Source organism: Macaca nemestrina, chromosome 17 (assembly GCF_043159975.1).
Source record: "Macaca nemestrina isolate mMacNem1 chromosome 17, mMacNem.hap1, whole genome shotgun sequence".
NCBI classification, from domain to species: domain Eukaryota; kingdom Metazoa; phylum Chordata; class Mammalia; order Primates; family Cercopithecidae; genus Macaca; species Macaca nemestrina.
The window spans coordinates 21103569-21131494 of record NC_092141.1 but is presented as its reverse complement, the minus strand read 5'-3'; positions in this window follow the sequence as shown (position 1 = coordinate 21131494).

Below are 27926 nucleotides of genomic sequence, written 5' to 3'. Positions count from 1 at the left end.
GAGTCTGATTCTGAGGTGGACGAGATTCTGACTCCTGGCTGCTCAGATCTCAACAGATGCAAGTGCCTCATTTGCTACCTCCACCTGGTCGGAGCCCCCATGGTTGCTCACCAGGACTCAGGCAGTGGCCGCCCCCTGCAGGCCTCCCTGCTGCCCCTGTGAGCCGCATGCACAGCCAAGGAAGTTCTGGGAGACGAGTCAGACCTGAGCCCTCAAGGTCTGGCATAGGAGTGAGAATCTATGACCTCCCTCTGCCACCTCCCACCTCACTCCCTCCCCCACAACCTCCAGGGCTTGCTAGCTTCCGTCCCCACCTCGGGACCCTTGCACCTGCTGTCCCACCGCCTGTGACCTTCAGTCCTTGCCCTCCACTTGGCAGGCTCCTTTTCACCACCCAGGTTCAGCTCAAAGGTCTCCTGTAAGAGGCTTCCCCAAACCCTCAGACTACAGCAGCCACCCCATGCCAGGCTTGTGACGCCTGCTTCGTCTCCTGCACAGCCCTTTCCTTCCAGAAATCGTCCCACTGATTGCTTTCTGTGTTCACTGTCGCCTCCTCTACTAGAGTGTCTCTCGCTGCTGTGTTCCAGGCTCTGGCATACAGTGAGCACTCACTAAATATCTGTTAGTGAATGAATGAATTCTGCAACCAGGAGAGCCTAAGGTCTTGGCTCTCCCACTCGAGGTCAGATACTTCGTTAGCTCTGCAAACAAAAGTTTGTTGATTGACTGACTGATGGGGCACAGCTCCTCTGTAAAAAGCAGTTCACGTACACCAGGGGAGTCAGAAATCAGCAATGCAACCCCTTCTCCGCAAAGACAACAGAGGCACCTGACTCACTGGCCCCACAGCTCACACACCTCTCCACTAGCCATCACCACCTCCCTCCAATATGGGTGAAGCCCTTTCAGTGGGTCCAGCCACTTACACCTGCAGGGGCTCCCTTTCCTTTGTCCTCCCCAGCTCTGCAAGGGTCAGCTGTAGCCCTGCCCAGGCTGACTGGAACTTGACACGTTGACCTTGGAGGGGATCTCTGAGGCCTGCAGGGGTAGGTGAAGAGGCAGAAGCTCTGCTGAGAAGGGCAGGTCCTGAATGGAGCCAGAGTCGGGGCTGGGAAGGAGGGGCAGGGCTAATGGGTTGCTAATGGCCCTGCAGCTGGGCTCTGGTGACCTCTGGCTCCCTAGGGGCCTGGAACAGTGCTAATGGGGCTGCCCCTCCCACAGCAGGCCCTTCCCTTCTGTTCCAGGTCCGCTAGGCTGTTAAGGGGTAAGTGGCAGGAGAGAGGGAAGAGTGATCAGCCCCCTCCATTATCCCCACCACCTTGGCCCTCCAGGCAGCTCAGGGAGCCCAGAAACCAGCCTAGAATGTGGGGGAGGACATCGGCACTCCATTCCCTCATTACAGGCGGGGAGCTGAGGCTGGTGCATTAATCTGGTCCCATTCACCTTTTCCCCTCTTGTTCCCACGTTCATGGTTTACTTCTCCTCTCTGGACTCAAGCCCCTAGGCACAGGCCCCAGCTGGCAGGGAAGTCCAGGAAGGGCACAGTAGGCACAGTGCCCAGGGCCCACACAACTTCCAGGATCCTTGGTGGGAGCAGTGAGAGCAGAGACAAGATAGTTTCAGGGCCCTGAAATCCAGCTAAGTCTGAAGTTTGGGTTTGTATCTGTGAGCAATGGGAAGTGAAGAGAGGGTTTATGATGGGATGGTTGGGATCAGATGCTAGAAAAATCTCCAGAGAAAAGAGATGACTGCAGAGGCTGATGTAGTAAATAATGGAGAATGGAAACAGAGGGAATATGAGTAGATGGATGAGTGGGCAGATGGGTGAGTATATGTACACGGAAATAGACAACTGAATGGGGTTAGCAGGAGTGCTAAGAGGGATGTACAGCGGGATGGATGGATGAGTGGATGGTGGGTTTATAGATAGATGAATGAATTGATGGATGAATGGATGGGTGGGGGATTGGTGAGAGGGTGCATGGATGAGTGGATGGGTAGATGAATGGTGGGTGGATGAATGAATAGATAGATGAATGAATAAGTGGATGGGTGGGTGGGTAAGATGGATGGATGTATGAGTAAGTGGACAGATAGATGAATGGGTGAATGGATGGGTGGGTGGGTAGATGGATAAATTGATGGATGAATAAATGAGTGGGCGAATGGATGGGTGGGTGAATTGGTGAAAGGGTGGGTGGATGAATGAATGGGTGGATGCGTGGGTGGGTAAATGGATGAATGAATGGATGGACGGACGGACGGACGGACTGACGGACGGACGGATGGATGGATGGATGGATGGATGGATAAGTGGGTGGTTAGGTAAGTGAATAAATGGAAGGTGGCTGAATAGATGGATGGATGGATGGATGGATGGATAGATGAATGGACGGATGGGTGGTTGGTTAGGTGAGTGAATGGAGTCATAGGGATACATAGATGGACAGGGGATGAATGGGTGACTGGATGACTAACATATTATATTTTTCTCTATTCCAGTGAAGTCATAGAATATATTTTTTCATGTTTTTGTTTGTTTGTTGGTTGGTTGGTTGGTTTTGAGACGGAGTCTCGCTGTGTCGCCCAGGCTGGAGTGCAGTGGTGCGATCTTGGCTCACTGCAAGCTCCGCCTCCCGGGTTCACGTCATTCTCCTGCCTCAGCCTCCTGAGTAGACGGGACTACAGGCGCCTGCCACCACGCCGGGCTAATTTTTTGTATTTAGTGGGGTTTTTTGTTTGTTTTTAAATGGAGAAATGGACTCATTTAGGCCAAAGTGCCCTGCATGCTTGAAAGTCGTAATGTGGCCCTGGGGAAGGCTTAGCCGCCCTCATCTAATGACCGGCTAATGCCCTTGTTCTCCTCCCTTCCTCCAGCCTTCCTCGGCCTCCAGGAGGTCTCAATTTCCCCACCTCCAGGCTTTTGCCCAGGCTGTTTCTTCTGCCTTGGATACTCTTGCCAAAACTCTTCTCCCCCAGGAAGCCCTCTGGAGCTGGCTTAGAGTCTGGTCTGGACCCCCGCAGATGCTTGGTCTTCTGTTTGAAACAGCCTCTACCCAGACTGTGAGCTCCGGCGGTGGGAGACAGGGTGGGGCGGGGGTGAGCGGGGAGGGAGTGGCGGTGGGGAGCCATCATCTCTCCACACAGGCAGGAGCCCTGGGAAAAGGAAAGGATGGCCTCAGTTACCGCCGTTTCCCAGATCCAGTCCATGTGTGAGGTCCCTCATTATCGCCTCTCACCATCCCACTTTCCAGATGAGGACCAGCCACAGGTCAGTAAATGGCTAGACCTTTATTCAGCAAGAGCGGCCTGAGGCTCTGGAGGGGTAGGAGGGGCCCAGGGGAAAGGCTCCTAGAGACGGAGCCCAGGACCCAGCAGCTGCAACAGGAATAAAAAGGCTGTTACCATAAGCGGGGTGCAGCAGCCACTGCAGCTCGCCCCTTCCCTTCTCTGGGACTTTGGGGCACATCCTTAACTTTTCTGAGCCTCAATTTTTTCATCTGAAAAATAAGGTCAGTTATCACTCAACCAGGAGTCAAGAGGGATAATAGTGAAGGACATGCAGGTGCTCGTGGGAACATCCATGACTGTGGTTGTCATGCCTCCCAAGCTGGCTTCTTGGCTCCCCTCAAATCCTGCCAGCAAGGTCAGTCTCGCTACCCGCCTCACAGTGGCCTCAGGTAGGCCCAGGGCCTGGAGGTGGGACCTGTCTGTGGTGGGCGCGAACAGAGCACCAGCATTGGTGGTGGGGGTTCAGGGTGGTGGGAATTGACAGCTGGGCCAGCTCGGGCAGGGAAAGAACAGGGAAACCGGGCCAGATGCGGCGGCATTAACCCACGGGCAACAGGACACAGCCATAACTTCACCAAATGCCCTCGAGGGGCCCTGGGCTCGGCTTGCGGGTGGGGATCCACTGTGAGAAGAGGAACCACAGGCTCGCTGGAGGTGTTGGAGGCGGGGCAGGAAAGATGGGAGCCAACTTCCATTCATTCATTCATTCCTTTGCTGAACACTTGCTCTGGGCCGGTCCCTGATCTGGGCATTGGAGACATAACAGGGGACAAAAGAGACAAAAGCCCCTGTTCTTGTGCGGCTGATCTTTTTGTGCAGGAGACAGACAACAAAAATGGAGATGCGTAAACTTGAGAGGAGGCAGCTTCAGGCAGAGGTCGGGGTATGAAGGTCAGGGTAGCAGGGTGGAGAATGAGGCGTGAGTGTTGCTTAGTTGGGGAGGTCAGTGAGGGCCTCTGCAAAGAGGGATGTTTGACAGGAGACGTGAAAACTGGTGCAGAGATGGAAAAAGAGTGTTCCATTCTGAGTGGGAGAGAGGTCAGCAGGCGCAAGGCTTGGAGGCAGGACAGAGCATGGCCGCTCACACAGAGAGCCGAGAAACAGAGCGCTGGCCCCGAGTTGGGGAGAGGCTAAGCCGGATCATGGGGCCCTGAGGGCCACAACGCAAGGTTTCAACTTTATTTTTTTGTTCTATGGGGAGCAGCTGGAAGGTTTTAAGCAGGGGCAAGATGGTCTCTCTGGTGGGTTTATTTTTGTTGTTTTGTCTGTCTGTTTGTTTTTGAGATGGAGACTTACTCTGTCACCAGGTTGGAGTGCAGTGGCGCAATCTTGGCTCACTACAGCCTCCGCCTCCGGGGTTCAAGCAATTCTTCTGCCTCAGCCTCCCAAGTAGCTGGGATTACAGGCGCATGCCACCGCACCCAGCTAATTTTTGTATTTTTAGTAGATACAGGGTTTCACCATACTGGCTAGGCTGATCTCGAACTCCTGACCTTGTGATCTGCCCACCTCAGCCTCCCAAAGTGCTAGGATTACAGGCATGAGCCACCGCGCCGGGTAGGTTTATTATTTTTTTAATTAAAAAAAATTTTTTAATTAAGATACTATTTATACAATGGAAAATTAACCATTTCAAAGTGAACAGGCCAGGTTCAGTGGCTCACGCCTATAACCTCAGTACTTTAGGAGGCCGAGGCAGGAGGATTGCTTGAAATCATGAGTTTGAGACCAGCCTAAGCAACATAACAGTATTCTGTCTCTATTTTTTAAATGTATTTTTAAAAAATGAATCATTTAGTGGAATTTGTTATACTCAGAATGTTGTGCAACCACCACCTCTGTCTAGTTCCAACACATTCTCATCATCCCAAGAGAAAAGCCCGTCCCCATTTCCCCTCCCTTCAGCCCCTGGCAACCACCAATCTGCTTTCAGTCTCTGTGGATTTCTCTGCAAACACGCTGGCACTTTTGCCCTTTGTCTTCTCCACTAGAATGTTGCTCCCCCGGACAGGGATGCTCTGGGACCTGCTCACCCCCAGTGCTCAGCACAGTGCCTGGCACACGGTAGGCACTCAGTGACCTGGTGGAACGAATGAATTTGAGAATAGTTGTCCGCTGACGTTTCCTGTGAATGAAATCCTGCATGTGTGCTCTTGTGCCTGGCTGCTTTCACTCAACATGAGGCTCATCCACGTTGTAGCATAGACCAGCATGTCCTTCCTTGTGATTGCATGATGCTCTGCTGTGTGGACAGACCGTGTTTTGCTTTGCGTCCATCAGGTGATGGACGTTAGGATGTCTCCACCTTTGGCGACAGTGTGCAGCCCTGTGTAAACATGGCTGTGGTATTGTTTGTTTAGACACCCGTCTTCATTGCTCTTGGATGTACACACCTGAGAATGCGATCGCTGGGCCACGTGGTGACACAAATGTGCCAGCGTGTCCGTGGAAAATGGGATGGAGGGAAATCAAATTGGATGCAGGGTTGGGGTGACCACCCAAGCCGGGCATGCTCTTCCCACACCAGCTCTAGGACGTGATCCTCTCACAGTGGGGAGACTCGGGGCTGGAGTCTGATGCCAGGAATGGCTTGCTGGAAAGCCCCAGAGTTTGGAGCATGGTGGGTGCTCGGTCACCCCGGGAGCCAGAGAAACCCCGCTTTGAGAAGCCTGCAGGCCCCAGAAACAGATGGCTCTGTGGGCTCCTGCTGCCCTCAGGTTTGTCTCACCCCGTGCAGAGGACAAATGGGGAGACGGATGCTGGGCAGTGGAGCTGGTGGACTTGTCCTCGGTGAGGATGAGCCAGGCCCAGCAAGTCAGCAGCCCGAACATCACAACACAGTCACAATAAATCAACTCTTGCTCATCCCACTGCCTCTCCCCTCCCCGCCAGGGCCGTGCCGTGAGCCTCAGGCGAATTTCCTCCCCCTGAGGCTCTGGGGTTCGAGGTAGCTCGCCCTGCTGGACATCCAGGAGGGCTGCCACCATTTCCCAGAGACTGCTCTGTGGGCACAAAGATCTGGGGCCCGTCCTCTGATACCTGAGGTCCTCCATGTCCCCTTCTGTGAAATGGGAGCAAGAATCCACCCCCGACCACCTGCCGAGGGGCTGCAATGGGGGAAATGAAAGCCCAGTTCCCCGAAACCGTGGGAGCCTGTCGCATCATTGCACCTCGCTGAGCCTCAGTGTACCCAAATACTCAGCAGGATTGGACCCATGGCTTCTCTGTCCCTCTGGCCTGTCACCCTGAGCCAGGACAAGCGCCCTCCACCCAGGCAGGGAGAAGGCCTGGATGGCAGGCGAGGCGAGGCCCAGCCCAAGCCCAAAATAGCGCGGGATGGCAGGATGATGGAGGCAGTGCCGGGCAGCGACTGGGTGGGTAATTGATTGCCCTATGCCGGCCATGAATTAAACATTGGCCTCTGCTCCATCCGGGTTCATTATTTGCTGGGGGGACAGGCCTCGTTTATTAGGTTCGCCTCTGCTTGTCTCCTCCTCCCCTGGATGAAGAAGACCCTGCCCTTGGCTCTCCCTCTTCCCTCTCCTGACTTGGCTCCCCAGTGCCCAGAGGACAAACGGAGGCTCTGGGCAAGATGGCCTGTCCGTGTCCCCTCCCACCGAGCCGGCAACCCTCTGCTCCCTAAACCCGCCCTGACTTTCATATCTCCCTGCCTTGGCCTGTGGTGTTCCATCACCCGGAACCCTCTCTCTCTTCCTCCCCTGGGGAAATCCTTCACTCACCCCATGGCCCAGTGAAGAAGCTCTTTCAGGAAGCTTTGCCTGTCCTCAACACCAACCTGGGGGGCAAGGGGCCCCGCCCACCCTGGGCGTGGTTAGTGCTGTCCCACCCCCTGCAACAACTGACCTCTGGCCTGAGGGCCCGGCTGTCTACCCTCAAAAGCCACACTGCTCACTCTTAAAAGTGTAAACCAAATTCAGTCTACCTGGAGGTGCCATTTTTCACCCATCAGGTTGTCAAAGACCCCAGAGTGGCATGGGGAGTGTCCCCAGACCTACTGGTGACTTTGACTCACAGATAGCCATGTCCCTGAGCAAGGGTGCTGACTGAAGCCTCTCTGCACAACCGGGACACCACCATGGGGTGGGGTGCATAATGTGTGGGGATATCCACGCTGTCGAAGAGGAGAGATCCAGGAAAAAGGAAGCGGCAGCTCCACTGTCCCCACAGGAGACACTTCCCCAATGCATCAGGTTTGCAAAACCCTGGGTGCAGAGCAGTGTCCACACAGGCTACCTTTTCTGTTCAAAATAAGAACCACAAAAAAGGGCTCAGTCACAGAGGCTCATGCCTGTAATCCCAGCACTACAGGAGGCCAAGGCGGGAGGATTGATTGAGCCCAGGAGTTTGAGACCAGCATGAGTAATACAGGAAGACCCCATCTATACAAAAAAAAAAAAAAAAATTCATTAGCTGGGCGTGGGGGCTCATGCTTGTAGTCCTTGCAATTCAGAAGATTGAGTCAGGAGGATCCCTTGAGCCCTGGAGTTTGAGGCTGCAGTGAGCTGTGACGGCACCACTGCACTCCAGTCTGGGTGACAAAGTGAGACTCTATCTCAAAAAAACCAAAACCAAAAACCAACAAAACAAAAAAGAGCCACAAAAAAGATGTCCTAGCAATGCTGTGTGTACGGGAGTCTCCAGCAGGACACACAAACAATCCAGCACTGACCTCTGGAGAGAACTGAGAGGCTGCGGACGTGGCAGGGAGGAGACGTCCACTCCATGCCTGGATGCCTGTGAACATGGGGCATCCACGAAAATGAAAATGAAAACTGCCGGCCTGCTGGCCAGCGGCTTGCAGTGAATCACAAACACCATGGACGTGATTGTTGCTGGTGGAGGTCGCAGCCTCTGGATGCCTGGGTGGCGCTGTTCTCGTAGCTGAGCAGAAATGCCCGCAGCATCTGCATCTGGCACGTGCCTGGGGGCCTGCAGCCTCAACTGCCGTTTACCCGGAGACACTGATGGTGAGGAAGGCAGAGACAACGATGGTGCAGAAAGGCATCGGGGAGGCCTGTGAGCCAGAGAGCAGCCATCGGGGAGGTGGAGGAGAGCCCTGAAGCGTGTATCACCACATGACAGATGTCACCTGAAACCACCTGGATGCTGGCCAAGGCTTTGGCCTCTTCTTGCTGCCTCTGTATTTCTGAACATGCATTGCTAATGAGGTGAAGGGACTCACCCTCAGGCCTGCCACCCCACCAGTCTGGGCCAGGACACCACGGCACCCAGCATTACCCTGTCACAGCCCCAGGCTGCATGTGTGTGTGTCTGGGTGTATCTGTATTTGCACGTCTGTGTCTCTGTATCTATGCAGGTATCGATATGTATGTCTCTATTATCTATATTTGTGTGTCCATGTATATGTGTGTGTGTATGCAGATGTGTCTGTATGTGTGTGTCTGTGTCCGTGTGCGTCTCTGTGTAGCTATGTGTGATTGTCTGTCCCTGTAATGTCTGTGTGTGATCCTGTGTATCCATGTGTGCACGTGTGTCTGCGTCTGTGTGTGCCCGTGTGCGACTGTATGTGTCCCCGTGTGTCCGTGTTGTGTGTACCCAAGTGTGTCTGTGCGCACATGTACGTATCTGTGTGTAGTTGTGTTTGTGTCCCTGTGCACCCTTGTGTAGCTGGGTCTGTGTCCAGCTGTGTAAGAGGCCCCAGCGGGGAAGGCTGGGCTCTACCACAGGCCCTGATGAGAGTCAAGGCCGTGAAACAAACCCTGTGAGCCCCAAACACCTGGTCCTAGGAATGGGCTGGACTTGGGAGTAAGTCAGTCCAGAGCGACTGTGAGGGCTCCAAGCCTGTGGGAACAAGAATGAAGAGGAGTCCTGGGTCTGGGGTCCAGGCCCCTCCCCAGCCAGTACTGAGAGGGCAAGAGAGAGCTCACAGCAGGCCCTGTTGGCTGAGCCGATCCTCTGCCCTGGAGACTGCAGGCCAGGGGTCTCCCTCTTGGCCTCCCCAGCCGCTAGGTGATGCTCAGGGCTGGGGGTAGGGACTGACCCTTCATGACACCCTGAAGCTGCCTGACTGGCCCTGGCTGTGCCTGCTGCAGAAATGATATCAGCTGACATCATTGAGGCCTCCTCGAAGCTCAGTCTGTTACTGTGGAAGAAGCCCATCAGTCCTCATCCTCAGGAAGCTCATGATTCAGGCAAGGAAAGAGGCCCACAGCCAGACCACTCTGACCTGTGCAGTCAGGACATGGCCGCAGGTGAATCAGGCAGGATCCGGCCAGGAAGCAGAAGCTCTCCAACAGAGAGAACTGGGTCTAGGGAGCTGGTCACACTGTGATAAAGGCTCCGAGACCTAAACGGGATGGGGAGGAATCCAGGATTGAAATCAGTAGGAAGCCACCATCCCAGGCTGGAGGCAGGGAAGAAAGCAGCACGGTCACTAGTCCCAGGGGCTGTGTTCATGCGAAGGGAGCTGGAGCCTTGGCAGGGGTGTCTGGAGCCATGGGGGGGCGCAGGTGGCTGCTGCTAGGAGGCCATCCAAGGAGAGACGTAACGAGAGATGTGTCCCCTTTCCCCACCACCACCAAGCACAGAAGCCTGCGGGCAAAGGATGCTGGGAAATGACCTGAGGGTCAGAGCAGGGGGCCCGTGGGGGTGGGATGGAGCCCACCTGGCAGGCTAGGATGGGAGCACAGCCAGGCCTACAGCGGGCCCGTCCCCAGGGGCCTGCTCAAGCCACGGTCTGCTGCTCATCCTAGCAGGGGCCTGTTCTACAACAGGTACTCAAAAGCATGAGTTGCACAGTGAATGTGTACAGAGTGGGAGATAAAGCCAGGCGGCTAGGGCCCCAGATGTGAAGGAGAAGAAAAGGATGGACACTGGTGTGTGTCCGAGCCGAGACCTCAGAGGCCATGAATGCCAGCTTGGGTTTGGCCAAAATCTGAGGGCTGGCACGTCCCCCAAACATTCTCTCTCTTACCATAACTAGAAAATAAATAAGGTGGCCGGGCGCGGTGGCTCAAGCCTGTAATCCCAGCACTTTGGGAGGCCGAGACGGGCGGATCACGAGGTCAGGAGATCGAGACCATCCTGGCTAACACAGTGAAACTCCATCTCTCTAAAAAATACAAAAAACTAGCCGGGTGAGGTGGCGGGCACCTGTAGTCCCAGCTACTCCGGAGGCTGAGGCAGGAGAATGGCGTAAACCTGGGAGGCGGAGCTTGCAGTGAGCTGAGATCTGGCCACTGCACTCCAGCCTGGGCGGCACAGCGAGACTCCGTCTCAAAAAAAAAAATAAAGAAAGAAAGAAAATAAATAAGGTGTTTAGCCCTAAAGCATCAAAGCCGCTGACGGTTCTTGTTTCTGTCCTGTGCCAGACAGTCTGGTGTTCATATTCCCCATTCTCCAGAGAAGGAAACTGAGGCACAAAGACGTGGAGGACCTTGACCGAGTGACAAAGTGACCTGCCCGATATTTCAGTTAGGGGTAGCACAGCCACAGCAAGGGGTAGTGGACGCCCACCCACCCCCGACTTTCCAAAGGTGGAGAGATTGCTGCAAACTGCCAGCAACTGGTGACAAGCAGGAGAATGTGGTCGAGACCGTTCAGTGGCCTTTCAGTTCTGCCTTGTTGGGTGGCAACCGTGCTTCAATCACCAATGTTGTTCCCCAGACAGAATATAAAGAAGCAGAAACCTGTGATAATGCATGTGCCATCTGTGCCCCATCCCCATCCTCTTGCCGCGGCCACAAACCCAAGTCCTTGCAGGACTCAAGCAAGAGGGTGGATGAGGAGAATCAAGCAGTGGGGAACTGCAGGCCAAAGGGGTGGACACTCCTGAATCTAGGTTTCAATTTCTTAAGAAAGGCTGGAAATCAGGACTCTTCATGGAAACAAATCTTAGATTTGAAAATGCTGAGGCCGGGCGCGGTGGCTCAAGCCTGTAATCCCAGCACTTTGGGAGGCCGAGACGGGCGGATCACGAGGTCGGGAGATCGAGACCATCCTGGCTAACATGGTGAAACCCCGTCTCTACTAAAAAATACAAAAAAACTAGCCGGGCGAGGTGGCGGGCGCCTGTAGTCCCAGCTACTGGGGAGGCTGAGGTAGGAGAATGGCGTAAACCCGGGAGGCGGAGCTTGCAGTGAGCTGAGATCCGGCCACTGCACTCCAGCCTGGGCGGCAGAGCGAGACTCCGTCTCAAAAAAAAAAAAAAAAAAAAAAAAAAAAAGAAAATGCTGGCCCCAGGCCGGGCGCGGTGGCTCACGCCTGTAATCCCAGCACTTTGGGAGGCCGAGGCGGGCGGATCACAAGGTCAGGAGATCGAGACCACGGTGAAACCCCGTCTCTACTAAAATACAAAAAATTAGCCGGGCGCGGTTGTGGGCGCCTGTAGTCCCAGCTACTCAGGAGGCTGAGGCAGGAGAATGGCGTGAACCCGGGAGGCGGAGCTTGCAGTGAGCCGAGATCGCGCCACTGCACTCCAGCCTGGGTGACAGAGCGAGACTCCGTCTCAAAAAAAAAAAAAAAAAGAAAAGAAATGCTGGCCCTAGTTGGAATGTTTAAAGTATATGGAACGCATCCACAGAGGCCAGGCTGAGTGTCTAGAATAGGGGCTGGGCCTGTGAGCTCTGCCAGCTCTGAAGCAACTTTTTCAAATGCCAAGCACACGCCAGCCACAGGGCCTTTGCACTGCTGCTCCCTGCCTGGAAAGCTCTTCCTGCTGGCATCTCGTGCTCACTCCTGCACTGTCTTCAGGCATCTGCTCAAATGTCGTCTCATCCAAGAGGTCTTCCCTGACCTTTTCTTTCTCATTTCGCTGGTTTATTTTCTTTACAGTGCTCGCTTCACCTGACATCTCGGTGTTGTCCAGTTCCTGATGATAGCATCAGCTCTGTCATCAGGGCAGGGTCCTTGTCTTAGGCATCCCTGGATTCACACGACCTTCCCAGCCCAGAGCAGACCCTCAGTCAACATTTGATGAATTCATGGTTTAGCACTTCAGGACCCCTGAGGCATGGCCACGGGGACACAGGGCACCCAGGACCACATGCGTTACAGATGTGATGTCTGAAAGAGAAGCCAGCTGAGGGGGTTCCCAGCCCTTCCCACCCCACAGGCTTGCTGGGAACTTTGGGAAGACCTGAACCCCCTGCCCTGGAGGCCTCCATTTCCCCACCTGTGCAGTGAGGGGGTGATACATGCCACAGTCTCGGGGGCATTCAAGGTGGCCATCATTGCCAGCTTCCTCAGTCAAACAGAGGGACAGATAGATTGATCAGCTCCATATTGATGACGTGGCCGCAGCTGCTCTGGAGAGGGCGGGAGGGGTGGGAAGCTGAGCGGAGCCAGGGCTCTACAAATGCCACAGCCCCATCAATGCCTGGGGCCGGTGGGCAGGAAGGGCCGTGATCGTCCATCTGAGGGTTTCTTTCCCTGTCACCTAGGGGTCCAGAGAAGCTCAGGGGAGCTCCAGGGGAGCCCAGGCCGGGGCGAGTTCTGAACACGGCAAAGCCCTCCCCAGCGCACCCTGAGGAGGCCATCCCAGAGCTTCCCTGCTTCTAAGTCATGGAGCGGCCGAGGCCGAGGGCTGGGGCAAGGGAGTCCCAGGGGGTCCCTGCCCATTCAAGCCACGACGTTTCTTGGATGCCATTCACCGAGGCTGGAAGTGTATGCAAGGCTGGCATTCTGCTGCAGAGTCCACTTGAGACATGTTTTCATACAAGAGCCCCACGTCCCGCCCTGGATCTTCCAGAAGAGCCAATGCCCAAGAGATGAGATGCTGGGAATGTGGCCAGCTCTCTCTGGGAGTGATATCCCCGTGTGGGACATGCAGCTACAGCACAAAGAACCAGGACCTAGGGGTCCGTGGGGGCGGGGGGGCTGAGGTTAAATCCCAGCTCCACTCCAACTTGTGGGGCGAAACCCTTTTCCCCTGAGGACCTTGATTTCCCCATCTGGAACCTGTTCACTGGGATTCTGGGCCCCTGGCTGGAGCTCCTGATTTTTAGGGAGGGAGGAGCAAAAAGCAGCCTTGGATAGGACCAATGGGCAGGGCAGGAGCCCAGAGGGAAGACACAGACAGGATGAGACCACAAGGACTGTTGTTAAGGCCTCGGACAGCAAGAAAACAAACCCTTGAACACCAGGGACAGCAACTCAGCCATTCCGCTGCTGGGTCTCTACCCAAAAGCATCAAAACAGGTGTTCAGACAAAGCTCGTACATGAATGCCGATGACAACACTGTTCACAGTAGCCAAGAGGTGGGAACAGCCCAGAGTCCACCCACGGATGAATGAACCCACTAAGTGTGTCCACACAATGGAATGTCACTCATCCATGACATGAAGAGGGTGGCATTCCAGCACTGGCACAACATGCACAGACTTCGAGGGCACAGGAGGACAAATGCTTAGGGTTCCATTCATGTGAAATGCCCAGCACTAGCAAACCCATACAGACGGAAAGCAGCTCAGAGGTTTTTTCCAGGGGCTCGGGGGAGGAGGGCACGTGGGGAGCGAGTGCACCGCATTTTCACGGGGTCTTCTTTTGGAGCGATGGAAGTGTTTTGGAACTAGAGAGCTGTGATGATTGCAAAACATCGTGAGCAGAATGCCACTTAATTTGTACGCTTTAAGAAGGGCAGTTTTAACTTACGTGAATTTTACCTCAATAAAAAGGGGTGGGCCGGGCGCGGTGGCTCAAGCCTGTAATCCCAGCACTTTGGGAGGCCGAGATGGGCGGATCACGAGGTCAGGAGATCGAGACCATCCTGGCTAACACGGTGAAACCCCGTCTCTACTAAAAAATACAAAAAACTAGCCGGGCGAGGTGGCGGGCGCCTGTGGTCCCAGCTACTCCGGAGGCTGAGGCAGGAGAATGGCGTAAACCCGGGAGGCGGAGCTTGCAGTGAGCTGAGATCCGGCCACTGCACTCCAGCCTGGGCGACAGAGCCAGACTCAGTCTCAAAAAAAAATAAAAAATAAAAATAAATAAAAATAAAAAGGGGTGAATCCCCCACCAGGGACAAGCAGAAAGAGCAGCCCACGCGGAGACATGACTGAGAGGCCAGGCTCTGGATCTGCCTACCGGGAGGGAGAAGGACACCCGTGCCCCTGGGGCTGCTGTGAGGGAGGAGAGCTCAGCACAGGGCCCAGAAACGGGGCAAGTGAAATATTTGCTGCATTCATTACCATCGCCAGACCAGCAGGGCGGCCCATGCAGCTCAGGCTAGCAGCCCTGTCAAGGGAGGCCCCGGGACGACCCAGGCCACGCCTGTGGCCACAGCTCCTGCAGTGGCCAAGAGCAGAGCCAGAGTTGGGAGTCAGGTGGGGTCGGCCTTCCCTCCCTGGCTAGCTCATGTCTCCTCCCTGGGCCTTACCTACCTCTGGGAAGGGGGATAGAGACCAGTCCTCTAGGAATCTTCCAGCACCAGAACCTTTCTGCACCTGGAGTCTCTGGGGAAGACAATCAATCAATCAACCTAGGGATCTACCCACAGGACCAGTGGAGAGGGAGGCAGGATGGTGCATTGGGTAAGCCGTGGTGATTAAGCTGACAGACAGGGGTTCAAATCCCAGCTCCTCCACCTCCCAGCCACCCCACCCTCAGGCCCCAGCTGCTCTAGCCAGCCCTTCCGTGCCTCAGTTTACCCACCTGTAAAAGTCAGGTAATAATCGCCACTACCCCGTAGGATATTGTGACGATGGAATGAGTCTGTGAGAACGACGCCTGGCTCATGGAGTGGGCTTCGGAGGTGTGGACCTTTATTGTGTCTAATTCTCACTGTTGAGAATTAGAACAACAACCTCTTATCCAGGTAAGGAGAGAAAGGAGCCCTGCCCAGCACTGACCAGAATGTGAAGAGTGCATGGGCTGATGCCACCAGCTCTGTTCCCTCCTAAGACGTTGTGCTGAGCTCAGTCCCCAGAGTGAAGACCCAGAGGAGAGGCCAGGAGAGAGGGTGCTCGGGAGAGGACCGAGGAGGTGCCCCCACGCTCACTCGCACACTCACAAACTCACTCACACACACTCAGAGACACAGAATCACACACAGTCACACATACTCATAGTTACACAATCACAGTTACACATTCACTCACACACACACTCTCACAAAGAGTCACACACTCACTCGCACCTGCAGGGGAAGAGTGCTGAGTGGGCGGGGTGCGCTGGCCACGCGCAGGGGCAGCCTTGGCCCCGGCAGCCACACTTGATGAATTTTGCATCACCTTGGCTATGAATAGCTTCCTCTGCAGAGAGACAGACAGTTCAAAGGAAGGAAAAGGGCCCGAGGAGGGAGAGAAAGGGCGGAATGCACCCCAAATCCCTAACTCAGCTCGTCAGGAGAGCGGGCCGAGGCGAGGATGCAGAAGGTGGGCAGGGCCTCCCACTCCCACAGGGCCGCGTGCGTTTCCAGAGGCAGCAGGTGAGGCTGCAAGGGACCTCCCACAGGACCCTGGCAGCCCCATTGTGCTTCCAACATCAGGCCCAGAAGGATGCAGCTGGGACGGGAGGGCATCAGGGAGCCCGCGCAGCACGTGAGCCACCTGCAGACCCCCATTCCCCAAGACTGGGGCTTCAAGGGCATTTCTTAGATGGATACACTGAGGCCTGGGAAGATCGTTGTCCCATCAGAGACTGCACACAGCAGCCTGGGCCTGGGTGAGCTGACAGGCGGGGCCGCAGAGGGGCTCCAGGGGCACGGCTAAGCTGAGGGTGGCAAGGAAACGTCTGCAGCCTCTGGCTGGGGAACCCGGCTTCCAACCCCAGCTCCGCCTCCTGTCTGGGCGGCCCTGGGCAAGACACTTCACCTCTCTGTGTCTGTTTCCCCAGTAATTAAATCATAATAATGAAAGTACCCCACTTACCAGGTGATGGTCAACGTGCAGCCTCTGGGTCCCTGCTGCTCACCAGCTGTGGAACTTTGCCTCCCACCTCAGTTTTCCCATCTGCAGAATGGGCTGCTGCAGTTCCCTGCCCTGTCGATTAGGCATAAAGCATTGAGAATGAGCCCTGCACAGCACGAGGGCCACATGAGACTTGTCAGCACTGCCAGCTTCTTAGAAAGTGACACCCAGAAACAGAGAGTCCCTTCTGGGCAGCCCCCACCTGCCATCAAGGAGGCATCCCCAAGGGTTCCAGCCACATGCCTCATCCTGCCAATCCGGCCAGCCCTGGCTGAGGCCCACGCAATGGGCGACTAGGCCAGGGAGCTCAGCGAGGGGACACCAGGTGGGTGTGTGGGTAGACGCTGGGCAGTCAGTCATGTAAGCCCAGCTGTCCTCTCTGGCCGGGCTCGGGTGAGTGGGTCCCGCCTCAAGGCTATCTCATGTAAACTGTGGGGATGTCCCCAGCTGCCCATTGCCTCGCGGGAGACCCAGTGCCGGCACCACAGCCCCAAGGCTTCAGCATAGTGGTGACAGCGGCTGCACCAGGCACCTACTGCATGCACGCTGTCTCTTAAGTGCTTCGCGTGCATTAACTCAATTAATCTTCAAACCCACCCATTATCTGGGGCAGGTGCCGTTAGCATCTCTACTTTACAGACAGAGAAACAGAGGTCCAGGGAGCTAGGGGAACACGCACAGGATGTGGGACCCCACCTTCATTCCTCCGTCCTCGGTGGCACCTGGCATTTCTGATCCTGGCTCTTCTGTTCCAGGGCTGGGGCATCAGGGCGGGCCCCTTCCTCTCCCTGGCCTTGGTTTCGTAGCGGTGAAGGGTCCAGGTGCACAGAGTCTCATCCCTGGTCCTTCTATCTGCTGGCCTAGAAAGTGAGACTTTCACCCTCTCTGTGCTTCTGTTTTCTCCCCTGTAAAACGGGAACGGCCCCCGTCTCCTAGGAGTAAGCTCCTAGGGCAGTGCCTGGCACTTAGTAAGTGCTCAGGAAGTGGCAGCCACGCTATTATTATTGCTATTATTATTGCTATTGCTGCTGCTGCTGCAAAGTGAGTACTCCCTAAGACCCCTGACCAGAGAGGATGGGGGTGTCCAAACATCCAGGTTCCCAGAGAGGCCCAGGAGGTGGCCTGTGCCCAGAGCCCAAGACTCAGTTGCAGGAGCTCATGGCCTCCCGGAGTGGAGAGAACTGTTTCCGGGTCAGTCTCCCTGTGTTCTTCCCCACAGCCTTCCACCTGCCAGGCCTACCTCCATGGCGTCTCTGCTCTTCCCTCTGGCCACGCCAGAAGGGACCCCAAGGAAGCAAAGATTCAGAGAGTGAACTTTCCCTCAGGGACCATCCTAAAGATGCCCACAGTGGCCTCTTGCAGCCCTTCTCTTCTGGCAGGGCCTGGAGCCCAGAGGGTTCCCAGCATGGCAGCTAAGAGTCAGGGCTCTTCAGAGTCCCAACTGCTGTGTCCCGTTCCTGGCTTTGCTGCCTACCTGCTGTGTGACCTTGGGCAGGTTGCTCTGCCTCTCTGTGCCCCAGTTTCCCCACCTCCAAGACAGTAGATGATAGCAGCCGTAGGTGGGGTGGTTGTGGAGATTCAGGACCATGACATAGACGAAGCTGTTAGCCTGGTACCCACTGGGCTTGATGTCCTGGCTCCTGAGGCTGCAACTTGCTGAAGACAGCAGGGCTGCTGGTGTCGGACATTCCCAGGGCCACATCTTTACTCATTGTGTGAATTTGTGCAATCCACTTCACCTTTCTGTGCCTCAGTTTCCTCATCTGCAAAACAGGCTTAATAACACCCATTTGGGGACATGATGAGGATTCAAAGAGGTAAGCCCAGGAGAGTGCCTGAGGAACTGTGCTGTCCCTGCGACTGCTGCTGCTGCCGTTGTCACCCCTGCCATCCGGAAGACACCCACAGCGTCTGTGGCTTCCTCTGGGGCAGGCCCCACTCTGGAGGACACTGGAGGCTTCCTCTCCAGGTGACAAGGAAAAGCTGAAGGATGGGTCTCCTTTGTTTTCTTCCCAGCAAGACTGGCATGCGACAAACACGTCAGAAGGGAAAGGAAGGTCGTGAGCCTTGGGAGCCAAAGCCAGGGCAGAGCAGGGGCTGGGGAACAAGTGGTTCCCACAAAGTAGGTCCTGCCTCTGGGTCCCAGAATAAATCCCCCAGAAACCCTTCTGGCGCTTGCGTTTGGTCCAGCCTCCGTGCCCAAGCCTCAGCCACCTGCCTACGCAAGCTCACCTGCACACACACCTCCGCGTTGGGGCCTGAGCCTCATTGGCTCACCTGGGAGTGTCTCACTTACTGACTCTGTCAGAGTCAAAGCCAGTTGGCTCAAGACAGATGCCAAAGGCCAGGCATACTTGGATCCCAACCTCAGACCTTCCTCAGGCTGCGTAACCTCACCCACTGAGCCTCAGCAAACAACACAGAGCTGACAAGACCATCATGAACACCACTGGGAAAGAATCAGTGCAGACTCAAAGGTAGTGCCTGTCCCCTGCAGCCACAGGACACTTCACAACCCTTTAGAGTTTATTCCCCAAGCGCATACCACCCCATGACCCCATGCCCTTTTTTTTTTTTTTTTTTTTTTTTTTTTTTTTTTTTTGAGATGGAGTCTCACTCTTGTCGCCCAGGCAGGAGTGCAGTGGCGTGATCTCAGCTCACTGCAATCTCTGCCTTCCAGGTTCAGCGATTCTCCTGCCGCAGCCTCTCAAGTAGCTGGGATTACAGGCAGCCGCCACCACAACCAGCTAATTTTTTTTTTGTTTGTTTGTTTTTTGTTTTTTGAGATGGAGTCTCGCTCTGTCGCCCAGGCTGGAGTGCAGTGGCGCGATCTCGGCTCACTGCAAGCTCCGCCTCCTGGGTTTACGCCATTCTCCTGCCTCAGCCTCCTGAGTAGCTGGGACTACAGGCGCCCGCCACCACGCCCGGCTAATTTTTTGTATTTTTAGTAGAGACGGGGTTTCACCGTGGTCTCGATCTCCTGACCTTGTGATCCGCCCGCCTCGGCCTCCCAAAGTGCTGGGATTACAGGCGTGAGCCACCGCGCCCGGCCTAATTTTTGTATTTTGAGTAGAGACAGCTTTTCACCACGTTAGCCAGGCTGGTCCCGAACTCCTGACCTCAGGTTATCTGCCCATTGTGGCCTCCCAAAGTGCTGGGATTACAGGCATGAGCCACTGTGCCCAGTTGACCTCTTTTGTCTGTTAAGCCAAACCTTCCATTGGCTTCTAGCACCTTGGATGTGCTCCTGTCTGACTGTGTCTGCCTCCTCCCTCAGACTAGAGGCTCCTGGGAAGGAGACACCAAGTCAGATTTCTCCCTGTGGTCCCAGCACTACCCAGCATAAGGCCTGCATATCGGGGCCAGGGGAGGGGGCGGTGCTCAGAACACGTTTATTGATAGAACTCAAGATTGCTTTCACTACATCTAAATTGCAAATATGGCTGCAAGTTATTTGCAGCAACTTGCAGGAAGAAAGGAATCTATGTCCTCTCCCTCAAGTCATGTGATTGCCATGCCAGTAGAAGGCAGAGCAATGCTGTGCCAGTTCTGAGACTAGGTGTCAAGGGGCCTTGCCCCTTCCACTCTTGTGCTGGGAACTCCTCTGCCACCAGTGACCCAGCCAAGGCAAGCCCACTGGGGAGTGAGAGGCCCCCTAAAGCACCAGGGCCACCTGTCCCAGCTGAGGCCACAGACAGTGAGCAAGTGGCTGAGAGCAGTTGAGCCCAACAAAGAACTGTGAGCTAATTAAAATTGTTGTTGTTTTGTAGCCCTGAGTTTAGGAGATGTTTGTTATGGCACAGTACCTAACTGATACACACCATAACCCCATTTCACAGGGAGGAGATTGAGCTTTCAAGGGGGCAGAACTCAAGTCCTCATCTCCATTGGGGGCTGCAGCAGTGAATTAAAAGTACACGCCCAGCCGGGCTCCGTGGCTCACACCTGTAATCCTAGCACTTTGGGAAGCTGAGGCAGGCAGATCACGAGGTCAGGAGTTCAAGACCATGTTGGCCAACATGGTGAAACCCTGTCTCTACTAAAAATACAAAAATTAGCTGGACATGGTAGTGGGTGCCTGTAATCCCAGCTCCTGAGGCAGGAGAATGGCTTGAATCCGGGAGGCGGAGGTTGCAGTGAGCTGAGATCGTGCCACTGCACTCTAGCTTGGTAACAGAGCAAGACTGTCTCAAAAAAAAAAAAAAAAAAAAAGTACACACCCAGGCTGGGCACAGTGGCTCATGCCTATAACCCCAGCACTTTGGGAGGCCAAGGTGGGTGGATCACCTGAGGTCAAGAGTTTGAGACCAGCCTGGCCAACATGGTGAAAACCCATCTCTACTAAAAATACACAAATATTGGCTTGGTGTGGTGGTGCATGCCTGTAATCCCAGCTACTCAGGAGGCTGAGGCAGGAGAATCACTTGAACGTGGGAGGCGGGGGTTGCAGTAAGCCGAGATTGCACCACTGCACTCCAGCCTGGGCAACAGAAGGAGACTCTGTCTCAAAAAAAGGAAAACAGTGTATGCCCAGAGGATGGGTAGCTGTGACTGTTTCTGCCAGCACTTTCGGTTGCATCATTAAAAGCATCATTAATAAAGACGTATTGTTGCAGATAAAGCTCAGACCACGGGTACCTTCTAATTGCTCCTGACATTTTTGCGCTGGCTGTTCATTGATCCAGCTGGCAGCCTGGCCCCCACCAGAAAGTGTAAAAGGACCAGCCAGCATCAGCCTCCTCCCCGAAATGGAGCCACAGGGAGGGAGGCTTCTCCTTTGCCCAGGAAGCCAGCTGTGCCCTGGATGGTGGCAGAAGGGAGGGAGCAGAAGGGAGGTCGGAGACGGCTTGACTTCCCCTGTGCACCCTGCAGCCACAGCCACACCAGGCTCAGCATTTTCCGCTCACGCCATGCCTCTGCAACTGCTATTCTTTCTGCCTGGTGCACCGTTCCCTCCTCCCTTGCAAGACCACGTCCAACTCATACGCAGCCCTCAAGGCCCCTCCAAGTTAATTTCTTTGTTGCCCCCACTGTCTGTCCCCCAGTTCTAGAAAAAATCCACCTCCTCTGCGAGGCCTCCCAGGCCACTCAGCCCAAGACTGAAAGCGCCCCATTTCTCTCCACGAGCGCCCCTTGACTGTCATTGTGGCTGCTTGTTTCTTTAATGGCTGTTGGCTCCGCCAGACTGAGTTTGGAGAGGGCGGGCTGTGGGCACGGTGGCATCCACGGAGCAGAGTCTGCCCGCCAAGGGGCTCTGTGGACACGGGTGGGATGAGTGTGTAAGTAAATGAAAAAACAGCCGAACAAGCAAACTCACTCACTCACCCTCCTGAGGCTCACAAGCAGGAGTGGAGGCAGAGATCAGTGGATAAGGGACGAGGGGCCTGGAGCCCCTGCAGGCAGTCAGACCCAGCATCCCAGGAACATGGAAGCCAATGACCCAGCCATGGCACCAGAGGCCAGCCTTGCCAGAAGAGGGCTCCTGGGCTCAGATCTGTGCTGCCTACCAGCCCCACGTGTGAGCCTTTCACTGGTTACTTGCCTCTCTGTGCCTTGGTTTCCCAGCCACAAGGTGAAGGTGATGGTAGCTGCTTGGGCAATATTTGTGGAGCTCATTGTGGGTTGGTATAGAAAGTTGGACGGGAGCTGGCTGTGCCAATGTTGGTCATTGTTTTTGAGTATTTGCCATGGGCAGATGATGGGCTCACACCCGCCCCAGGAGACAGTGCTAGGATGCCCATTTTGTAGATGAGGAAACTGAGGCACAGAGAAGTAAAGGAACTGGCCCAAGGTTACGCAGCTGGTAAGAGGCAGAGCCAGGATTCGAACTGAGCCCTCACTCCACAGCCCAGGTGCTGGAGGGAGAGACAGGAGGGGCGTTGGCAGGAGGGGGTACTGGCTTCCAGATCATTGCCCCTCTCCCCCTCCCATACAGGACCATGGGTGACAAAGGGGATGGCGGGCGGGAGGCCTGCTCAATCGGGATGCTGAACGCTGCTGCCCAGCAACCTGGCCATTCATCTTCACTGACCACACAGATGCCAGAGCCAGCCTCTTAGCTCACAGCCAACGAGGTTAAAAATACACCCAAACCATGTTTCTATTGACTTGGCCCTGAGTTACGGCCTGGAGCCTGTGGCTGCCTCCAGCTCAGACTCTGGAGGCAGGGCGTGCCGGGCTGGCCACCTCCCCACCAGAGGGACCAGCTCACCTTCCTCGCCTACGAAAGGAGCTGACCCGCCCCTCCCTGCAGGCTCATGGGAGCGTTTCCCAGACACCAGGCCTGCAAGAGGCTCCTCCAGGCCTGACCCTGTGGCCAGCGGGGAGCTGGCCAGGCCTAGTGTGATTCAGGAGACGAAGAAGGGCCTTTGGAATTTGCTGTCGTGTCAGTTCCTCCTCCTCAGCTGGGAAGACCTAAAGAGGGGCCTGGATGCTGAGTCAAAATCAAAGCCAGAAGGGCCTTGGAGACCCTGGAGAGGGGGCTGAGCTTTCTGCAGCCCTCAGGGTGGGGCTGAAGACCCGGCGTGCTGGTGGGTGCATGGGGTGAGTTCTCTCCCATTCCATTCCTGGTGAAGAAAGCGGAGGCGCTGCGGTCACCCAGGCCTCCTCTAATGCCTCTCCCCCTCCACACACACACACACACACACACACACACACACACACACACACACACTGGTTCCTCATCTACTTGCAGGTGCTGCCCTGGACAGGCGCCTTTGTCACCTCCTCAACTGACATCTCCCTTCTCCCCATTAACAGAAGCCAGGCCTCATCCAGCCAGGGGCCAATGGCGCAACCTCCAGAGCTGGGCTGTCCACTGCGGCAGCGTCTCACCACGCATTCACACTTAAACAAATGAAAATGACCTATAATAAGAATTCCACTCCTCCATCAAATGAGCCACATTCTGGGTGCTCAATGGCCACCTGTGGCTGGTGGCTGTCATTTGGACAGCACAGATCTGGAATATTCCCATCAACACAGAGAGTTCTGTTGCACAGCTCAACTCTGGAGGATGACTCCTGACTGGGCGAAACCAGTCAGGGAATCCCACTCCCCAACGCAAGTAGGGGGTCTGTGGCTGCCTCCTGATGTACTTCTGAACAATGATGAAACATAAGGGAAGGCTGGGAGAGATGGACCTCCTGGTATGAAGAGACAGACGTGAGAGAAGCAGACTCTTAACACATTGGCTGGCCCCCTTGCCTCCAGCCTTTGAAGGCCGTGAGAGGATGCAATGACTGGAGCTGAGGCAGCCATCTTGCAACTATGAGGCAAAAAGCCTAAGAACAAAAACCAACACGCACAGGATGGAAGGAGCCTGGGGCTCCACCAAGCTATGGAACTAACTGCCTCTGCAGTTTTTGTTCAATGAATCCAATTTCTTTATTACTAAGCCACTGTAGTTGACGAATTCTGTCACCTACAGCTGAATACTCTCTAACTGAGAAGACTACAAACCAATACCCACATTTTGCTCTTAGGCCTTTAGGTAAACTTTTACCTCTTACAGAAATGTTCCCCTTCTCATCTCTGTTCAATCTATCCATGTGTTAGGGCCCAGATCAAAGCCTGTCTCCCCCAAGAAGACTTCCCTGAACCTCCCCCACAAATCTGGAAGCAACCACTCCCTCCTCGGCCTTAGAATTGGTCCCTGTCTTCCAACCCTTAGCACCAGTGAGGGCAGGGCCTACACCTGTCTTCACGGAGCTGCGCCCCAGGCCCTTAGAAACATGTCCACCAAGTAACAGGAGCTCAACTGACATTTGGTGAATAAAAGAATAGATGCTTTATTTCAGCCTCCTCATCATGCCCTATACAACATGGTTTAAACAAAAGCTTGCAAAATGGAGCAAGTTTCTCATGGCTCTCAGAAGTGGGGAAATCAAAGCAGACGACCTGCCCAGACCTCACACCACACACCCATGTACCTTCCTGGACAATTGAGGAGTCAAATGGAGATGCAGGAGGAAAATTTTATTTTAATTCTGTGCAAAATTGACAGACGAATGGATAAGATGTGGTTGATACCCACAGTGGAATATGATTCAGCCTTAAAAAGGAAGAACACTCTGATACGTGCTGCCACATGCGAACCTTGAGGACATCATGCTAAGGCGTGAAAGGACAAACGTGACTTCACTTACATGAGGTCCTCAACTTGTCAAAATCACAGAGACAGAGAGTAGAATGGTGGTTGCCCGGGGATGGGGAAGAGATGAGAAGTTGTTTAATGATGACAGAGTTTCAGTTTTGCAAGATGAAAAGAATTCTGGAGATGGATGGTGGTGATGACTGCACAACAATATAAACGCACTTAATGCCATTGAACTGTGCACTTAAAAATGGTTGCCAGGAGTGTTGGCTCACTCCTGTAATCCCAGCACTTTGGGAGGCCGAGGTGGGTGGATCATGAGGCCAGGAGATCAAGACCATCCTGGCTAACATGGTGAAACCCCTCTCTACTAAAAATACAGAAAAAAAAATTATCGGGGCATGGTGGCGGGCGCCTGTAGTCCCAGTTACTCGAGAGGCTGAGTCAGGAGAATGGCGTGAACCCGGGAGGCAGAGCTTGCAGTGAGCCGAGATCGTGCCACTGCACTCCAGCCTGGGCGACAGGGTGAGACTCCGTCTCAAAAAAAAAAAAAAAAAAATGGTTCAGATGGCAGATTTTATATTATGTGTTTCTTACCACAATTAAAAATTTGCAGGCCGGGCGCGGTGGCTCACGCCTGTAATCCCAGCACTTTGGGAGGCCAAGGCGGGCGGATCACGAGGTCAGAAGATCGAGACCATCCTGGCTAACACAGTGAAACCCCATCTCTACTAAAAATACAAAAAATTAGCCGGGCGCGGTGGCGGGCGCCTGTAGTCCCAGCTACTCGGGAGGCTGAGGCAGGAGAATGGCATGAACCCGGGGGGGGCGGAGCTTGCAGTGAGCCGAGATCCAGCCACTGCACTCCAGCCAGGGGGACAGAGCGAGACTCCGTCTCGAAAAAAAAAAAAAAAAAAAAAAAATTTGCTTAAATGCTATGTGGAACTGTGATATTGTTAAATATACGTTTGATCTTCTTCCCTTTTCCTGGCATACAACTCCTGAAATCCTTGGACTCTCCAAAGTGATGTCTTCTTGCATGTGAATGATTCACTGAGGGCTGGTAGCCCCTACGTAGCTTCAGGATGGGGCTGGTCAGAGGAAAGACCAAGGCAGGATCAGTCCTGGGAAGAGGAGAGAGACTGACGGTTAAGTTGATCACCAGTGACATTGCAATCATATCATATTACAATCAATTGTATCTCCGTAATGAAACCTCCATAAAAACATAAAAGGACAGATTCAGGGAGCTGAACATATGAAGGTTCCTAGAGGGCAGTGCTCCCCAGGGAAGGCATGGACGTTCCATACCCCTTCCCCATAACTTACCCTACACATCCCTTCAGCTGTCACCTTTGTCATATCTCTTGTAATAAACCAGTCAATATACATAAGCATCTCCCTAAGTTCCGTGATCCACTCTAGCAAGTTAAACCCAAGGATGTGGTCATGGGAACGCCAATTTCTCGTTAGTTGACCAGAAGCACAGGTGAAACAACCTGGGGCTTTTGATTGACGTTGGAAGTTGGGGGGCAGTCTTGGGGATTGAACCCTTGCTACCACACTGGACTGGGGTCTGCTTGCCAAGTGCAGTAAAGCCAAACGTCCACACTGAGGTTTCGCAGCAGGAGAAGAGAGGGCATTTATTTGCAGGGCACCAAGCAAGGAGAATGGGACAGCTCACACTTGAGACCCAACCTCCCCAGTCAATTACAAACAAGGCCTTTTAAACACAGAGGTACATTTCAGGAAAGCAGAAGTTACAAGTACAATCATAAATCAATATACGGGGGCTACACATTGGTTTGGCCTAAAAACGTGGGATGTCTCGAAGCGGGTGCACTTCCGGGTCATAGGCAGATTCAGACTCTCTGATTTGCCATTGATTAAGGAATCTAGGCTTTGTCTGAAAACTTGGGGTCAGCAGAAAGGAATGGCCTGTGGGTGTGGCTTCTTCCAGGCCCCTCAGGAAGAAATGTAGATCAAAGAACAGCAGTGGTCAGAGTTCAGTGCTCAGCTCCCCATTATCTGGAGTCTCCATGCCAGCAGATTCCACGTGGTGGGGGTCCAGGTTTTTGAAAAGCTCAGGGTCGGTGACCGGTTAGCTCAGTTGGTTAGAGTGTGGTGCTGAAAAACAACTCAGGGACATACGTGAAGATCTTATCTTCGGTTTCTATAGGGAACGAAACACCTGACTCTAACTTCCTTGGCTATAGTTTTATGTTACTATTACCTTCTTGCTTATCGAGTTGCTTATTTACTTCTCAAGCCTAGCTGGGTACCTGGAAATTCCTCTGAAAGGACTCAAGATTTTCCTTTATCTCCTTGTGTGGGGTAGGGTGGCAGTGCTGACGTGCCCCTAAGAGGAGGACTGAGGAGGACTCTTCTGTCTCCTCAGCCTGTGGTCTGATGCTGTCTTCAGATCGATGGTGTCAGAACCCAGCTGGTGTCTGCTGCAGAAGTGCTTGCTTGCTGGTGTGGAGAAATCCCCCCAACATTTGGTCCGAGTGTTCTGTGTTGATTGTTGAGTGATAGGATAGAGAAAGCACTTTGGTTTCGGTTTTTCTATACCCACAGAGAAAGATACATATTCAAAGAGTTTGTTCAATGACTGGATACAGTTTAGACCAGAATGACTCCAATAGGCCCATCATCCGCCTGAAGAAACAGAGCGTTCCAGTCCCATGGAGGCCCTGAGTGTCCCCACCCAGCTTCAAGCCCTCTCCCCTCAGAGCAAACTCCCTTGCTTTTTACAGTTCTGAAGGTGGATTCTTAAACAATATACAGTTCAATTTTGCTTGGTTTTCACCTCTACATAAATGTAACATAGAAAACACTAGATCGCTTCTGCGGCTCCCTCTTCTCCCTGGGTATCTTGGGGTGAGCATTTTTATTATTATCTGTTAAACTTGCATGCATGCCATGTTCTCTTGGCATGTCTCATACACTTAACAGTTACAAATAGATACACACAGTGCTAAATATAAAGTTCAAAGTCTTAAAAAAATCAAGCAGTTTAAGTGACTGTTTTCATGGTCTTCAGATGAGGAAGCCCTGTCCAAGCATATCACCAAAGACAAGCCACGAAAGAATAGACTGACACGTTTCATGACAAAACAGCTTAAAAAGCCTGTGGATTAAAAAACACCTGAAGCAGAGTAGGACGGGCAAAACAAAAACTGTGAAAATAAGGCACTGGAAAGATGAATATCTTTACTACGTGATGAGGCCCTTTCCAAATCAGACAGGAAAAGGGTGACAAGCCCCTCACTCTGGTTCTAATGGAAGTTGGTTCAACAGTTTAAGAGGGCAATGTATATCCAAAGGTGAAAGAAAAGCTCACCCTTTAACCTAGTAACCCTATTTTTAGGAATTTTGCTTAAGGAAATAGCCCGAGATGTGCACTAAAATTCCTTTACAAAATGCCCTTCACAATCATACCTAAAATCAGGGGAAAAAATGGAAGTGACCTAAATGTTAAACAATATGGGATGGTTTAAACTATCAAAACTATTGAAATCATGTTCCAGAAAAAGTCTTTCCTTAAGTTGAGAAATAATGATGTTGTCGTAGCTTCATGAAGAAGAAGGTGGTACTCTGATAGATCGCTGATTAGAACGGTACAGTCACTCTGGAAAACATTTTGGGAGCC